The sequence below is a fragment of the Thermobia domestica genome, chromosome 11 (assembly GCF_964235325.1).
Source record: "Thermobia domestica chromosome 11, izTheDome1.hap1.1, whole genome shotgun sequence".
In the NCBI taxonomy this organism is placed as follows: Eukaryota; Metazoa; Arthropoda; class Insecta; order Zygentoma; family Lepismatidae; genus Thermobia; species Thermobia domestica.
The window spans coordinates 203719736-203734880 of record NC_137464.1 but is presented as its reverse complement, the minus strand read 5'-3'; positions in this window follow the sequence as shown (position 1 = coordinate 203734880).

Sequence of the window (15145 nt, the reverse complement as noted above, 5' to 3'; positions counted from 1 at the left end):
CTAGTACTTGCGAGTTTGGCAGCGTTTAGCATAGTAAGTAACATTGTAGAGGTGTAATTCTAAGTTTTTACCTAACGCTCTATGACAAAGAGCTAAAAAGATAGATTTACATGAATAATTATTTTGAGACTGCTATAAGCTTTAGCTTTTACGACATGTAGCAACTCCACATTTATAAGTTTTACCCTAAATTGGAGTAAGTATCCAGTACTATTAGGTTAAATATAATACACTTTCATTAGAATCATTGGACTATTGGCTTATAGTATGGCAAATCAGAGGACAACACCGAGTGGGAACATGGGGATGTTATTAATACTATAATTGTCTGCCATCAATGTGTAACGTCCTGGGCGAGATAACACTATCTAAAATGTAACGTTTATAGGAACCATTATTTAAAAGATAATGATCAATTTATATAATGCATATATTTTACGTTACATTTAAGCCCATAGTCCGTGTAAGTTTTAAAATATGTCAAAATGATTCAACAACGTTAAATCAGGCACGACAAACTATATCACTACTACCTTTATTCTCCAAAACTCCATTAATTATTATTTTCTTTTTCGGTTGCCATGGCAACGTTTTAAACACGCAACTATATGCTGTTAAGGTTACTAAATGTAACGATTATACACATAAAATCAACCTATATCTTCAGCTTTTAATGTTAAATCTTATTTCTTTCTATCTAGAATCAACAACATATACAGAGTGTATCAAACCACCAGTCCCAGACATTTTTCTCGTCTCGTAGTGCACGTAGACATTTCAAACAAAAAATTGAATCACCAAATCGTATGTGGAGAAGAAAATGGTGATGCTTCCATATCCAGTGGCGTAGCGTGAATACTACTACGGGGGCCAACTTCAAAATTCCAAATGGGAAGTGGTATCAATTTCGATTTCTTTGGAAGCATTATTGAAAGGAAACAAGTCTTACAGGAAACACTTTTCGTTAAATTCTACAATTTGGCATCTACGTCTGTTATTTGTTCAAGAATTGCTGTTATCAGACCACCTGTCCCACGCATTTTTCTCAGCTCGTAATGCATGTAGATATTTCAAACAAAAAATTGAATTACCAAATCGTATGTGAAGAATCAAATGGCGATGCTTCCATATCCAAGTCGCGTAGCACGAATACTACTAAGGGGGGTCAACCCAAAAAGTTCCAAAGAAAAGTGGTATCAATTTCAATTTTTTAAGAAGTACTACTGAAAAAGAAAAAAACTTTTTTAGGAAACATTTTTCGTTAAATCCTATGGTTTGGCATCTACGTCTGTTATTTATGGTAAAATTGCTATTTATCAGACCACCCGTTCCACGCATTTTTCTCAGCTCGTAGACACTTCAAACAAAAAATTGAATTACAAAATCGTATGTGAAGAATAAAATGGTAATGCTTCCATATCCACTTGTGTAGCGGGGATCAACTCCAAAATTTCAAATGGAAAGAGAAATCAATTTCGATTTCATTGAAAGCACGGTTTGACATCTACGTCTTGTAACTCCGCCTAGCCAAATCAACTCGAATTCAAACCGAGAGTCATATTTTAAAAACAGAAATTAATAATAATAATAATAATAATAATAATAATAATAATAATAATAATAATAATAATAATAAAACAATCGATCTAAACTCATTGAGAAATGGCCTGGTAGGTGGGACTTGCGGACCAGATCAATCTCGTCTTGCTCCGTGAACAACCAAAAATTATGATCCAATATTTCCAAAAAAGACAAATATAAATCTAGGGAAAGACCACACATACGCTGAATAAACACCTAAGAATTTCAATTATTATAACAATTTTATAAAACAAAAATGCAAGGGTGTATATGTGGTTTTCCGTTAGAAGAACATATTAACACCGACTGAATAACACATTAATAAAGCAACAGTCTTTAATTATTTTGAAATTTATTTGAGTTCAAATTTGAAAGCTAAACAAATGGTAACTCCGAAATGGTAACAAATGGTAACTTCCAGGCTGCCAGTATGGAACAGATAATTAGGCCCGAATAAAGGTTAATAATGAGGTCAGAGTTCTAGCAGTCACTTTTTCAATTCTTGAATCCAATTAATAAAATGTGGTTACTTCCTTTTCCATCAATTCTATCTGAATTGCTATATGTATGTGATGTGCATTGCTAAATCAGTGTACAAAAGTATTTTTTTCTCGCTACAAGTGAATGCTGCAACAGATCAACGAAAGATACAAAAAGCATACCAAGACAAACTACAGGAAATGAATAGGTTCCGTTCAAAAACAATGTCACAGGTAAAACATGGACGTTATCAATATGATTGCGTAACATGTGGAAAACAATATTTTAGATATCAATGTCATGGTAGATGTCCATGAAGTTAGCAGGCCATCTATGGCAGGCCAGAACTTCGACTTCACACATCGTTAGTGTTTCGTTAGTACCGCAAACCACATCGTTAGTGCTACGAAAATAACATCTCAATTTTATTAGTTACTATTGGCCTGCTAACTTCATGCCAGCAAGCCAACATATCAAAATCACACCATATGTGAAATTACCGGTTCGAGCAGCGTTAGTGCTCGTTAGTGGTATAAACATTAACGTTAGTGCTTCAATATATACAGTTTTTAGGGTAACAAAATGAGTCCGTCTTATGAAGCTGACAAGCCGCCTATGGCAAGTCACGATTTCAACCTCGCAGGAACTTAGCAGGCCACTTATGGCAGGCCAGAATTTCGACTTCACACATCGTTAGTACTTCGTTAATGCTCGTTAGTGCCGCAAACCCTATCGTTAGTATTACGAAAATAACGTCTCAATTTTAATAGTTACTATTGGCCTGCTAACGTCATGCCAATGAACTTGGCAGGTCACCTATGGCATGCCAGAACTTCGACTTCACACATCTTTAGTACTTCGTTAATGCTCGTTAGTGCCGCAAACCCTATCGTTAGTACTACGAAAATAACGTCTCAATTTTAATAGTTACTATTGGCCTGCTAACGTCATGCCAATGAACTTGGCAGGTCACCTATGGCATGCCAGAACTTCGACTTCACACATCTTTAGTACTTCATTAGTACTCGTTAGTGCCGCAAATTCCTTCGTTAGTGCTACGAAAATAAAGTCTCAATTTTAATAGTTACTATTGGCCTGATTGGCCTGATAACTTCATGCCACCAGGCCAACATATCGAAATCACACCATAAATGAAATTGCCGGTTCGAGCAGCGTTAGTGCTCGTTAGTGCTATAAACATTAATGTTACTGCTTCTATATATACAGATTTTTGCGTTAAGAAAATGAGTCCGTTTCATGAAGCTGACAAGCCGCCTATGACAAGACACGATTTCAACCTCACATATGGTTTGTGCTTCGTTTGTGCTCCTTAGTGCTGTATGTCTTTTCGTTAGTGCTCCAAAGAAACGGATATATATATATATATATATATATATATATATATATATATATATATATATATATATATATATATATATAATATTTAACAAATCCATTTTCCTTACCTAACTTCATGCCAACACGTCGCACAGAACTTACCCGAGAGCACAATCTCGATTGCACCCATCGTTATTACTTCGTTAGTGGTCGTTAGTGGCGCACGGCCCATCGTTACTGCTCTATAGATATTGCCTACAATTTTGAAGAAACTATTACTGGCCTGCTAACTTGTGGCAGCACGCCAAAGATGAAACTTACGACAGATGGCACTCGTCATTAGTGCTTCGTCAGTACTTGTTACTGCCGATTATTATATCGTTATTGCTCAATAGATAATGACTACATTTAGAAAAAAACATTAATGGCTGCAACCTAATGGCAGCAGACAACGGAGGAAATGCACGACAGACCACAATTTCGATCACATCCGTCATTAGTGCGTCGTTAGTAGTCGGTAGTGCCTAATATTCGATTGTTAGTGCTTCACAGAAAACGAATAAATTTTTAAGGAAAGGCATTATTTGCCTGCTAATTTCATGCCAGCAGATCAAGACCAAATCTACGCAGACCACAATTTTGATTACACCCGTTATTAGTGATTCGTTAGTGTTAGCTAGTGCTGCGTATCCCATCGTTAGTGTTTTACAGGTAAGGTATAAATCTCTACAAACTTCATTTTCCTCTCATAATTTCATTCCAAAAAGCCACCCACTAAACCTACAACAGACCACAATTTTGATTACACCCGTCATTAGTTCATCGTTAGTGCGCCAAATCCAACCGTTTATGCTTCAGAGATAACGGCTACATTCTTGAAGAAAACCATTATTGGCCTGGTAGCTTCATGCCAGTAGTCGAGGGACGAAATAGACGGCAACCCACAAGTTTGATTACATCTGATACTAGTTCTTCGTTAGTGCACGTTAGTACCGCACATCCCGTCGTTAGTGTTCGCTAGTGCTGCATATCCCATCGTTAGTATTGTATATATAACGGCTACATTTTTTAAAAGAAATCCATTATTGCCATGCTAACCTCAACCCAGAAAACGAGGAACAAAATCAACTGGAGGCTACAATTTTGATTAGATCTGCAATTAGTGCTTCGTCAGCATGCGTCAGGCGCGTATATTCCATCGTTAGTGATCCACTGATAAAGGCTACGTTACTTAAGAAAGCCAAAATTGATCCGATAACATTATGGTAGCAGACCAGGGACGAAATCTAAGGGAGACCACAGTTTTGATTACGCCCGTCATTAGGCTTAATTAGTGATCTTTTGTGCCTCATACGAAACCGTTAGTGCTTCAGAGATAACGGCTATATTCTTGAAGAAAATCATTATTGGCCTTCTAACTTGATTGCCAGCAGAGCAGCGACGAAATAGACAGCAGATCTTATGTTTGTTTACTTCTTCGTTAGTGCCTTACATTCCATCGTTAATGTTCGTTAGTGCTGCTAATCCCATCGTTAATATTCCATATATATCAGCTACATTTTGAGGAAAGTCATTACTAGCCTTCTAACTTCATTCCAGTATACTAGGGACAAGAGGAGACCACAATATATATTACACCCTTCATTAGTGCTTAATGAGTGCTCGTTAGTGCCGCATATCCCATCGTTAATGCTTCAAGAATAACAGCTACATTTAAGAAGCAAGTATTGGCCTGCTAATTTGATACCATCAGAACAGGGACGAAATCTAAGGCAGGTTACAATTTAGATTACACTCCTCATTAGTGCTTCATGAGTGCTCGTTAGTGTCGCATGTCAGACCGTTGGTTCCTGAAAGCTAACGCTTACATCTTTCAAGAAAAACATTTTTTGCCTGCTAAATTTATGGCAGCAGAGCAGGGATGAAATCTACGCCAGACAACAATTTTGATTACTTCTGTCATTACTGTTTCTTTAGTGCTTTTTAGTGCCACACATCCCATCGTTAGTGTTCGTTAGTGCTCCATGTCTTATAATTAGTACTGCACATATGCCGGCTATATTTTTTAAGAAAGGCATTATTGGCCTGCTAATTTTACAGAAGGAGAAAATAGACTAAATCCGCACGAGAACACAATTTTGATTACACCTCTCACTAGTACTTCTAGAGTATTTCCAGTGCCGTTATCCCACCATTAGTGATCCACCGATTACGGCTACATTTTTTAAAGAAGATCATTAGTGGCCTGTTAACTTCATGCCAGCAGACCAGAGGCGAAATGTACAGTATACCACAATTTTTATTATACTCGTCATTAGTGCTCGTTAGTACTGCATATCTCATTGTTAATGCTCTACAGATAACGCCTACATTTTTAAACAATCTATTTTTCCCTTCTAATTTCATGCAAACACGCCACACACGAAACCTAAAGTAGATCACAATTTAGATTTTATTTATCATTAGTGCTTCGTTAGTACTTGTTAATGTTGTATATCATATCGTTAGTGCACGGCACATAACAATTAGTATCAAGTTGACCCCACCACTTTTCGACTGTGAAAAATAAATAATGCAATTCGTTTGTGCAACGTTAGTGCCCAAATTTGAGCGTTTGTGTTGTTCAAATAACGCCAGTATAACAAAAAATAGCGTCAAGTTGGCCACTTTTTCCTAATTGAGATAGAATTGATTTTTTAATGCCAGACCTTTGTGCTACGTTATTGCAGGTTAGTGCCCAAATTTGAGCGTTAGTGCTATTGAAATAACGCCGGTATAAATAAATTAATTAGCCTCAAGTTGGCCCCGCTTTTTCCCCCTAATTGAGATAGAATTGATTTTCTGATGCCAAGTGTTTGTGTTACGTAAGTGCTTGGTCGTGACTCAATTTGTCCGTTTCTGATGGTGAAATTACACGTTCGTGAACTTTGCGCTTCCACTTAACGCATTATCGATAAAATTAGTGTGAATCATTGTTGCATCGTTAGTGCTTCATTAGTGCACATGCTACAAGTAAAAAACCTCTCAGGTTCCAAATTGACGCTGGTCCCCACTTTGAGGACTAACAAAATAATTAGTGTCATTCGTTAGTGTATCGTTAGTGCTTCTTAGTTCACCAATTGCTAACGTTAGTGTTTCATTACTGTAGGCTCTAGAGCCAAAGCAATGGTCCACGCTGGTCTCCCTACACTATGCAGTAGTGAAAAATTCGTGCCATTCGTTTGTGTATCGTTAGTGGTTTCAGAAAAGATTCATAGTTTCGTGAATGCTTTACTATTAGTATAGACATAGGCAATTATATGTCACGAAACTCCCGTAAGAAATGCATGGGTAATTTTGCATTGCGTGAAATACCGGCGAATTGAAAAGCACTAATGATCTCTTCTAGTGCAATCGTTAGTGTTTCTTTGTGCACCAACCCCTAGAGTTTGTACTTCGTTAGTGTACATGTGTGAAGAGATTAATATTCATTATTTATTGACTTTCGTTGATCTCTCACAATATCAGTCATTGTTTGTATGAGAAACATGATTTTCTCTAAGACTTATCATCGGCGTTGTGAGACTATTTCTTTTTTTCTTCCTAATTACATAAAACTATTTCGTATGTGTCAAAAACGCTAGTCATTCGGAAGTCTTAGTTAATGAAATTCATTTATGTCTGAGAATTTAGTCAATGTTTTTATTCAGTAATATTGTGTTTTCGTAGCTAAATCGTGGAAGTGTTTGTTTATGTTATATAATGTATTATGTCAATGTGTATTTTATGTAATAAAGCTGGGAGAGCTCCTTTCCGAGCTATCTATCCATTTCTGACGTCATGAGTACCTGTTGAGACGAAAACATCTCATCTACACGTGCCTGGAGTCAGCAGGATTACCAGCAGATCTTTGTCTTTAAATACTCTCTCCAACCCGGAAACGGGGAGTCACACGTAGCCATTAGAGTCGCTCGGAGTCTTTGGAGTCGGTTATCGAAGTTGGTCTCCAGAGTCTGTCGAGGGTCGGTCTTCCGAGTCATCTTAGGACTCAGTCGCTGAGTTGTCAAAAGACTGTCAACGGAGTCGGTCTGGGGAGTGCACGGCAGTCAATTGGGTACTCCGAGAGTAAATTAGAAAACGAACCGAACAATCTGTAATTCGGTTGTCGACATACAGAACTACGGACGAACAACAGGAGGATAGCAGGAAGCCCAGCAGAGAAGATGAAGCTACAGGTACTATGAAGTCAGATTTCATCCCTTCTTTTCCTCGCCTCTCACCTACCCTCTCTCTCTCTCTCACTCACTTTAAAAAAGCTGAAATCCTTATTTTCATTTCTCTTAAAATCAGATGGGTATCGTCCGGTCCCAGTATCCGTTATACCCTTGAGAAACATCCCAAGAATCTAACTTTGACGACACAGCTTTCTTTGAAAATACTTTCCAAATTAAACACCCGTAAAAGATGCAACAAATGAAAAAGCTTTGGGGCTCAGCGTGATCTTGATCCCTACTTCAAGCACTAACAAAGGAATTAGTGCTTTTTGTTAGTGCATTGTTAGTGCTTCCAGAAAACACTGATAGTTCCGTGAATGCTTCACTATTACTGTAGACATAGCTAATTATAAGTTCCAAAACTCCCATGAGAAAAGCATGTGGAATTTTTCATTGCGTCGAATTCCCGCCCAATTCAAAAGCACTAATGATCTCTTATATTGTAATCGTTAGTGCATCATTAGTGCTTCTTAGTGAACCAACCAATAACTTAGTGCTATTTTAGTGTAGATGCTACAAGTAAAAAAACCTTTGGGGACCAAGTTCACACTGCCTCCACTTCAAGCAGTAACAAAAAAATAGTGCCTTCATTAGTGCATCGTTATTGCTTCTTAGTGCGCTAACTAATGACGTTAATGCTTCAGTAGTGAATTCTCTAGAGCCAAAACAATGATAGGGGATAATTACACTGTGAGCCCCACTTTAAGCACTAACGAAAAAATTAGTGCTTCTTCATAGTGCATCGTTAGTGCTTCTAAAAACGCTAATAGTTTCGTTAGTGCTTCGTTATTGTTGTAGATATAGCCAATTATATGTCACGGAACTCCCAAAAGAAAAACATGTTAGTTTTTCTATTGGTCAAATTCTCGCGAAGTTCAAAGGCAGTAATGATCTCTTCTAGTCTTATCGTTAGTGGTTGCTAGTGCACCAACTCCGAACATTAGAGCTTCTCATCGTGAATGTTTTTGTAGGGAAGAACTAGCGTGCAGTTAGCATCCTCTAAGTTTTATTTTGTAGCGTCCATACTATTGAAGCACTACTGTTGGGAGTTCTGCAATAAGTCTACTAACGAAGTAGTAACCATTACAATAGTGGTCATTAGTGCTTTTAAATTTGGCCTTAATTTTACAAAATGAAAAATGCTACGACTCTAAAGTTAGCCCCGCACGGTTCTCAAATGTTACTAAAACCGTTCACATGTTTAGTGCACATTAGTGCACTAAACACTAACCTTAGTACCATGGCCAAGTACAGAAACGTAAAAATCTATACACCACTATCGGAGAAATAGAAGCACGATCAAGCACTAACATAGCACAAACACATGGCATTATAAAATTAAATTCTACCTCAATTAAAAAAAAAAAAAGGTGGGCCAACTTGACTGAAAATAATTCCGTTATACCGGCGTTATTAGAACAACATTAAGGCTCAAATTTGGGCACTAACCACCGCTAATATAGCACAAACGTTTGACTTTACAAAGTCAATTCTATCTCAATTAGGGAAAAAAGCGGGGCTAACTTGACGTCAAATTGGCCCCCGAAATTTAAATTGTCACATAACTTTGTTATTTTGATAGCACAAACGCTGAACTTTGGGCACTAACCAGCACTAACGTACCACGAACGAATGGCATTGTTTATTTTTCTCCCTCCAAAAGTGGTGGGGCCAAATTGATACTAATCACATAACAGCTATATATTTTTTAGAAACCCTTATTTGTTTGCTAACTTCGCTACAACAGACCAAGGACAAAACCTGCTGCTAATAATGATTTCATTTACAGTCGTCGTTAGCGCTTGTTATTGCAGCATTTGCATCGTTACTGCTCCACAGTTAACGGCTACGACTAAGTCGTTACTGCCTTCGTATGCCGCATACACCATCATTGGTGCTCACATATAATGCCTATATTTTTGAAAACCCATTATTGGCCTTCTAAAATCCTGCCAATAGACCTGGAAAGACACCAACTTCAGATCACAATTTCAACTTCACACACCGTTAGTTGCGCAAATTTAATCGTTAGTGCTCCACAGAGAACACCTATATCGCTTAACAAATTCATTATGGCCTGCCCTTTGACATGAAGTTAGTAGGTCAGTAATGAAGTTTTTTTTTTAAAAAAAAAAAACAAATATAGGTGTATTCTGTTGAGCACTAACGTTGAAGTTTGGGCGGAACTAACGAGCACTAATGAACCAAAAGTGAAATTGAATTGTGTCTGAAATAGGTGTCGTGCCAGGTCTGTTGACAAGAAGTTGGAATGCCAATAATGGATTTAAAAAAAAAAAAATTAAATAGGTAGTATATGTGAGTACTAATGATGGTGTATACGGCATATGAAAGCAGTAACGACCTAGCCGTAGTCTTTATTTGTGGAACAGGAACGATGCAATATGCTATACTAACGAAGCACTAACGACGACTGTAAATGAAATTGTTATTAGCGACAGGTTTCGTTCCTGGTCTGTTGTAACGAAGTTAACAGACAAATAATGGTTTCTAAAAAAAATGTAGCTGATATATGTCGAGCAGTAACTATATGATATACAGCATTAACGAGTACTAACGAAGCGCTAATGATAGATAAAATCAAAATTGTGGTCTGCTGTAGGTTTCGTGCTTGGCGTATTGGCATGAAATTAGAAGGGCAAAATTGATCTTTTAAAAACGTAGCCGTTATCTGTGGAGCATTAGCGATTAGATATACCGTAATAACGAGCACTAATGACGGGTGTAATAAAAATTCTGTGCTGACGTAGATTTCCCCAGGTCTGCTGGCATTAAGTTAGCAGGCGAATAATGCTTTCTTAGAAATGCCTTTATCTGTGGAGCACTAACGATGGAACATTGGGCACTAACGAGTACCAACGACGTGTGTCGTCCTACTTGCGACAGTCTTAGATGCGACAGGAACTGTTAACTGTCCTATGAGCGAGCGATTCGATATGTTAACTGGTCTATGAGTCACCGATTCGTTCATACTAAGATAATGGAAGGAGATAAGGTTCCTTCTTCTTTAACGTTTTTTTACGCTAGTGTGATTTAGAACCTAACAAAATGTACTATGAAAGAATTTCGTTCCTATAGGTGTCATTTCAAAAAGATTGTGTATCCGAAAAAAATATTACACAACTTGCAAATGTCTCGTAAGACTTAACAGTTCATCTAGCCATAAAGGATTATATCAGATTGCTATAAGACAGGCTTTTATGCATAAGTAGAAATAAGGGAAAAGGCGAATTAAGCAACTAGTTTACGTTTTGGTGGCTTACAACAAGGGAGGAAGGTAATTTAAATGGTTTGTTTACCTTCTGGTTTCTTTAGAGTGTACTGCATTGTAATTTGAGGAATTGGTTGGGAATAGCCAATCAGATGTAAGGAATCTCAAAAGCTGTCTTTTATTATTAAATGCTTTTCTGATTTTATTCATCGAGTGTTAGGAAGTGTTAAATGTGGTTAGCTGGCGAAACTGTTACACGTTTAAGTTTTCCAAAATAAAATATATTGCTTTGCTTAGTGGGTAACAAGATTTGAATTAAAATAAGTACAGAAAGTAGTGCTTTTGAAGAAAGGGGATATTACAATTGGATTTTCAATAATTAATTACATAGAAATATACTTTTTATGGAAATATCCTTATTGTCTTGTTAAGTTATTTGATATATTTTTTATCAAATCTAACTCAAAAATAAAATAAGTTTTATTTGCACTTACAGTAGACAAACAGTATCACTGGCAAGTACATTTTTTATAGCGAGGTTGTTCGGACGCTAATAACGCCAGAGGTAAACATTTCACGAGAGGGAATCATATCATCTTCCATCATCTCAATGTTAAGTGAATCGGTCGCTCATAGGACAGATAACAGTTCCTGTTGTTAATAGGACTGTCGCATTTAGGACTAATTCCCGACAACGCACTAATGACAGGTGTAATCGAAATTGTGTTCTGTCGTTCATTTCGTCCGTTGTCAGTTGGCATTATGCTGCAGGAAATTATTGGCGTTTTAAACCATTATGTAACCATTATTTAAAAATGTAGCCATTATCTATAGAGCACTAACGATATAATACTCGGCAGTAACGAGTACTAACGAAACACTAATGACGGGTGTCATTTGTCTCTGATTTCGTCTCTGGCCTGCTGGCACGAAGTTAGCAGGCCAATAACGCTTTATTGAAAATATGTAACCGTTATCTGTAGAACACTAGCTATGCAATATCCTTCAGTAACGAGCATTAGCGAAGCACTAATCATTAAGAATTGTGGTCTGGAGTATATTTTGTCTCTGGTCTGCTGACACGAGTTAGCAGGAAAATAATTGTTTCTTCAAAATTGTAGGCGATATTTATGGAGCACTAACAATGGGTGAAATCGAGATTGTGGTCTACCGTTCTGTATGGCGTGTCGACTAGGTAGGGAAAATGGATTTATATATATAACCATATTCTTTGGAGTACTAATAATTGGAAATACAGCACTAATGAGCACTAGCGAAGTACTAAGGGTATGTGAGGTTGAAATCGTGGTCTGCCATAGGTGGCTTGTCAGCTTCATGAAACGGACCCATTATGTTACTCAAAATACTGTGTATATATAGAGGCACTATTGCTAATGTTTATATCACTAAAGAGCACTAACGCTGCTCGAAACTGCAATTTCGTTTATTGGATGATTTTGATATGTTGGCCTGTTCGCATGAAATTAAAAGGCCAAGAATGATGGCTAAAAATTGAGATGTTATTTTTGTAGCACTAACGGTCGGGTTTGCGGCACTAACATGCACTAACGAACTAACAACAATGTGTCAAATCGAAATTGTGGCCTGCCAAGTTTATTGGCATGAAGTTAGCACGAAAATAGTGACGGTTAAAAACTGAGACGTTATTTTTGTAGCACTAATGATGAGGTTTGCGGCACTAACGAGCACTAACGAAGTACTAACGATGTGTGAAGTCGAAGTTCTGGCCTGCCTTAGGTGGTCTGCCACGTTCATTGGCATGAAAATAGCAGGCCAATAGTGACTTTTAGAAATTTAGACGTTATTTTTGTAGCACTTACGATGGAATTTGCGGCACTAATGAGCACTAATAATGTGTGAAGTCGAAGTTCTGGCCTGCCATACGTGGCCTGCCAAGTTTATTGGCATGAAGTTAGCAGGCCAGTAGTGACTGTTAAAAATTGAGACGTATTTTTGTATTACTAACGATGGAAATTGCGGCACTAACGAGTACTAACGAAGTACTAACGATGTGTGAAGTCGAATTTCTGGCATGCCATAGGTGGCCTGCCAAGTTCGTTGGCATGATGTTAGCAAGCCAATAGTAACTATTAAAATTGAGACGTTATTTTCCTAGCACTAACGATGTGGTTTGCGGCACTAACGAGCACTAACGACGTACTAACGATGTGTGAAGTCGAAGTTCTGGCCTGCCATAGGTGGTCTGCCACGTTCATTGGCATGAAGTTACCTGGCCAATAGTGACTGTTAAAAATTTAGACGTTATTTTTGTAGTACTTACGATGGAATTTGCGGCACTAATGAGCACTAACAATGTGTGAGGTCGAAGTTCTGGCCTGCCATACGTGGCCTGCCAAGTTTATTGGCATGAAGTTAGCAGGCCAGTAGTGACTGTTAAAAATTGAGACGTATTTTTGTAGTACTAACGATGGAAATTGCGGCACTAATGAGTACTAACGAAGTACTAATGTCGAAGTCGAATTTCCGGCCTGGAATAGGTGGCCTGCCAACTTCATTGCCATGAAGTTAGCTGGCCAATAGTGACTGTTAAAATAGAGACGTTATTTTTGTAGTACTAACGATGGAATTTGCATCACTAACGAGCACTAACGAAGTACTAACGATGTGTGAAGTCGAAATTCTGGCATGCCATAGGTGGCCTGCCAAGTTGATTGGCATGATGTTAGCAAGATAATAGTAACTATTAAAATTGAGACGTTATTTTCCTAGCACTAACGAGCACTAACGGTATGTGAAGTCGAAATTCTGGCCTGCCATAAGTGGCCTGCTAAGTTCATGCCAGCTTCATAAAACGGACTCATTTTGTAACCCTAAAAACTGTATACATAGGAGCACTAACGTTAATGTTTATAATACTAACGAGCACTAACGCTGCTCGAACCGACAATTTCACATATGGTGTGATTTTGATATGTTGGCCTGCTGGCGTGAAGTTAGCAGGCCAAAAGTAACTATTAAAATTGAGACTTTATTTTCGTAGCACTATCGATGTGGTTTGCGGCACTAACGAGCACAAACGAAGCACTAACGATGTGTGAAGTCGAGGTTCTGGCCTGCCATAGGTGGCCTGCTAACTTCATGGACATTCCAGGTAGGGGTGCACAATGTAGGAATTGCAACGAATATGATCCTTTTGCATAGTATTGCCCAAAAGATGGAAGACAAGACCTTCATGCTTACTGAATTGCAACAAGCATTAGATGACATAGAACCAAATACGAACAAAACGTCAATGGAGATTTTATGTTAAGCTCCATTTAGATAGCCAATACAGAGAAGAAAATATGTCTACTGTAATTAATCGAATTCAGTCAGCAAAAAGAAATTCAGAGGTAAATCACGAGAATCTTGAACATGAAAATCGATACTAGAGGAATTAGATCTGTAGACGCCACACCGCAACCCGGTAGAAGAAACGAAACATCTTAATATGAGTCCGGAGATAACTACGAGGTCAACAATAATAGAAGAAAAGGAGAAAATAGAATAATAATAGAGAGAGATAATAGAAGAAGCGGAAAGCAAATATGGTAAACAGGTGAGCGTAGAAAATAAAGTAACGAAAGAAAGAAATATAGACAGAAAACAATACAGAAAAGTAGATAGTAGAACAATAAAGATGTGTAAAGATAAAAAAAGAATGAGAAAAGATAGAAGCATTACTCAAGGAAGAAAAAAAGAAAAAGTAGAAATTAAATTGAAAGAAAAAGACACAAAAAGGAGGAATTATGGAAGAAAGTCTGAAAAATTAAAACATGCGGTTGATACACAAGTAAAGAAGAAGTCTAGAAGAAAAAGAATGAAACCTAGGCGAAGAAGCAGATCAAGAAAAACAAGCTGTAAAGAAAGAGAGAGAGAGAGAGAGAGAGAGAGAGAACTGAGAAATTTTCGCATGATGGTCATTAGTGGCGAAAAAGGCACACTAATTGGTGCCACATGACGAAGTGGAAAAAGAAATGAAAAATTCCGATATAAAACAGTTGAATATTTGTTCATTGTAGTTCATTGTAGTCAAAGAAAAATAATTGAATGTTTGTTGATTTTGCTCGTAGTGAATATTATTGTGTGTGCTTGAGGGAATCAATACGATATTTTCGAATATCGAAGCTTTTGATATGTTAATGGTGTTGGGTGAATGTCGGCAGAATCAGAGCAAGGCTTCATGGTGAACAGTTTCAAGATTGTGCTGGCAGTCGAGGAAAGTATTTCTGCTCTTGGCACT